This window comes from Terrapene carolina, unplaced genomic scaffold (genome assembly GCF_002925995.2).
Source record: "Terrapene carolina triunguis isolate 2854851 unplaced genomic scaffold, T_m_triunguis-2.0 Scaffold58, whole genome shotgun sequence".
In the NCBI taxonomy this organism is placed as follows: domain Eukaryota; kingdom Metazoa; phylum Chordata; order Testudines; family Emydidae; genus Terrapene; species Terrapene triunguis.
The window spans coordinates 5722824-5727052 of record NW_020664409.1 but is presented as its reverse complement, the minus strand read 5'-3'; positions in this window follow the sequence as shown (position 1 = coordinate 5727052).

The window sequence follows — 4229 nt, the reverse complement described above, 5'->3', positions numbered from 1 at the left end:
AAGGACTTTAAATCAGATGTCTTCCTACATTATTGATAGTATTTGGAAGTCTGCTTATTAGCTCTGTTGTGAGAAATCCTGCTGTCATACATAATTTAACCCATTCTTTTGTAGTTAGCATATTGCCCATTCTTTTTCCTAAACCTGCATATTTTGGGACTGATCTAAGAGGTACTGATCTAAGAGGTACTGACCATTTGTAACTGCCATTCAGGTAAATGGTGCTCAAAATCTTTCTGGATCAGACTCTTCTCTTCTGTGTTCTTCTCTTGAGCTAACTGGAGGAAGCTTTTTTTCATGTTGTAGCTACCTTTTGCTTTCAAGTGATATGGCCTAAAACACCTCACTAGGCGCAGGGTCCTTAATTTTTCTTATAGAAACATTCAGAGGAAATACAAGGTTTCTGTGACTAGAAACTGAAAAATAAGATACTGTTTGACCTAAACAAGCTGCTTTCAAGATTTAAACTTAAACTTTGTTTCATCAGTCCAACTGAAGCATTTAACAGAAATCCTTTTTTATACTAGTGTGTAGACATTTAAAGTTGAGCCACTAATCATCAGCTATATCACTCTTCAATTTTGAAGGCTTCATTTAGCACTACTTACCCTATTGAAGCTAAAATCTTTCCACATTTGGCCTCTACCTGAACACAGTTTAAATTGAGAATCCCAGAAACCTTATTACTTGAACCTATTAATGTCATCTTAGAGCAAATGAAACAATGATATTCCAGCTCAAAATAGTGTAGTAGGTGAAAGTAACTTCATGGAATTTTAATATGTATAGCAAATTATAGTGGCCATTTCTAAATACTTTGGAATGGCCAGGCCTGAACCAAGCACTGTACTTCTGTTTGCTTTTATTGTAAGCAGTTATATGTCCAAAAGGCCACTATGGTTAGGGTGGATAGGAGAACTACAGTCCCTCTTGAAAGCTGAGGCAGAACTTAAGAGACTTCTCTGAAGAGTTGTTCAGAGCTACCTCTACATTTTCTGCTACTTAAGATGAAGTAGCAGTTGTCGCTGGTTGAAGATACTGCACAAATCATTGCCTGCCACAGACTAGCTGTCAGGCTTTGGCCCGCCTTGCTGCGGACTAGTACATCTTCTGTTGCCAGATGCTTGATTATATTAGCAGGGTATGTCTTTGCACTGTTGTCAGTCCCAGCTGTGAGGGGAGTAAATCAGGTTCACAGACTACAGTGATGAGTATGATGTAAATGCTTGGAGCTAGATCTATGGGACTGAATCAATAATGCACATATCACTCCTCCAAAGACAGGTTCACATTTCTTTTCAAGGAAAATTCATTTTGATGAATTCAAAAAGCATCATCAGTCACTGGCAAATATATTCCAGACCTTGGTATCTGACTGATTTCCTTTTAATACTTAGAGTTTTGAGAACCAAGGAGTGCAGAGTAGCTCTACTATCCTTAAGGGTGTGGAGTGCTTTATCATTATTTAAGCTTAAGAGCTCACGATACTTGAATGGTAAATCTGTGATGGTTGTCTGACCATGAGAACTGTAATCAGGTTCTGCGTATTGTAATGTCTGTGGCCACCAAATAAGCTGCCATGTCAGGCATCTAAAATTGCCTACAAAGTTGTCTTTGCCATGTGTTGCCCTTCTGACATGATCTCTCAAGTTCTGCTCTGGTATTTTGTGGAAGTTTATCCAGAAAGGGTGTCCTCTTACGTTAAATTGTATTTTGCCAAACAAACTTGATAATGCATGTTTGTAGTGTTGCAGAAGAGTAGGTTTTTCTGTTTAGCAGGTTCGCTTGTCATGGTCTGTTTCTTTAGGTGTCTAGCATTTGGGAGTCCAAATGGTTTTTTCCTGCACTGGAGAGAGAAGTTACTAGAGTTTGTATGGGAGTAGAAGTACTTCAGGCTCTTGTATGGAACTTGGTTCCTTTTAGCTGCCCTCTTGCAGGTTGTTCCTTGTTAAACTTTCTGGAGAAAATGTCGTGATGAATGGTTGGAGTGAGTGGGTAATTCACCCTTTTAGTTTTATGGGAACTAGTAACTACAGCCTATTCACTTCTTAGCATGATACTGTAACTATAAACAGTTTAAAAGAATTAGCATTGGAGAGAAAGCTATGCTCTTGTTAACACGGTTCAAGAAATTAGAGCTGGGCCAATACCTAACCTTTCAATTAACTGGCAGTTCCCATAAAGTTGGTGTAATCCAAAATATTCTTGAATTGTTTGACTTCAAATAAAAGTTGTCAGCTTTTCCAGTAAAAATGAGGAGTCCTTCTAGCACTTTAGAGACTAACAATTTTATTTGGGCATAAGTTTTTGTGGGCTATAACCCACTTCATCAGATGCATGAAGTGGAAAATACAGTAAGCAGGTATACAGCACTTGTAAGGCAACGCCCATCTTTTCCAAGTGTGGGGGGGTTAGTGCCAACAAGGCCAATTCAGTCAAGGTGGATGTGGCCCATTCCCAACAGTTGACAAGAAGGTGTGAGTATCAACAGTGGTCAACTGCTGAGAATGGGCCACATCTACCTTGATTGAATTGGCCTCGTTAGCACTACAAAATTATTTACCCTCTGTTCCAGTGTGTCTAAATAATCATTGGCACAAAGATTGAGGGCCCCAAGCACTAGGTTATAAATATCTCTTGGCCTAAGTATTTTATACAAATACTTCAGCTTCTGGGCACAAGTCTTTTACTAATAGACTGACAAAAGTATCCAAAGATGAGGCTTTATGCAGCAACAAACATTTAATTTAACATAAGCATCTTCCCCTATTAAGAGCATAGGTATCTGAAGTGAAAGTATTGTCATCCCTGAACTAGAAAATGATCTTCCCTACTCTTAACATTGAAACATTTGCATTTATAAAACATGATCACTACCTCAGCTTCAGTGTATTCACATAAACAAATACACAACACAAGCTATCCTCTTCATTGCCTTTAGTTACATCTTTGAGGTGAAAGAATAGTGTACTGCACCAGCCTGAAGTCCAAAACAAAGAACTTGCCAGCTAAGTGGGTATCCCCAAGTAGCTAGTTGGTTCTGTAGACAAGTGATAGAATCTAAATCCCTGTATCACAAGAAATCTGGCTAACACTGATAACCAAACTGTAAATTAATATCAGGCTTGATTGTTTTAAGTCAAGGTGGTTTAAGTAATTGGTAATCTTTTTCCATTTGTATTTTACCTTTCTAAAGAAAGGTGCATTCTCATTAGTCCATATACTTTACAACTAAATAAGCCTTTATACTAGATTTGGTATATCTGGTGAGCTAGGAAGGTACACTAACTAATTTAAGCCATATTTTCATTTTAATCGTACGTTTTTAGTATTCGAAAATGGTGAATGATAAATATTGCTTAGCTACTAGACAATTAACTTTTTGCTCATGATTTGTGTCAACCTGCATTAGAATGCTAACTGGACTTTAAACTATGGCTGTCAAGCAATTTTTAACTGATTAATTGTGTTTTTTTAACAATAGAATACCATTTATTTAAATATTTTTGGATGTTTTCTACATTTTCAAATATATTAATTTCAATTAGAACAGAATACAAAGTGTACAGTGCTCACTTTATATTTTTGATTACAAATATTTGCACTGTAAAAAAAAAAGTATATTTCAATTCACCTACTGCAAATACTGTAGTGCATTCTCTTTATCACGAAAGCTGAACTTACAAATGTAGAATTAGGTACAAAAAAACCTGCATTTAAAAATAAAACAATGTAAAACAAGTCCACTCAGTCCTACTTCAGCCAATCGCTCAGACAAACAAGTTTGTTTACATTTATGGGAGATACTGCTGACTGCTTTTTATTTACAATGTCACCTGAAAATGAGTGGGCATTCACATGGCACTTTTGTAGCCAGCGTTGCCAAGTATTTACATGCCAGATATGTTAAACATTCATATGCCCCTTCATGCTTTGGCCACCATTCCAGAGGACATGCTTCCATGCCGATGCTTGTTTAAAAAAAAAAATGCATTAATTAAACTTACGACTGAACTCCTTGGGGGAGAATTGTATGTCTCCTATTCTGTTTTATCCACATTCTGCCATATATTGCATGTTATTTCAAGTAGGAATGAGTGGACTTGTAAGCACTAAAGTCTTGCATTATTTTGTTTGAGTGCAGTTATGTAACAAACAAATCTACATTTGTAAGTTACACTTTCTCAAAGAGATTTGTATGAGGTGAATACTATCTTTTGTTTACAAAT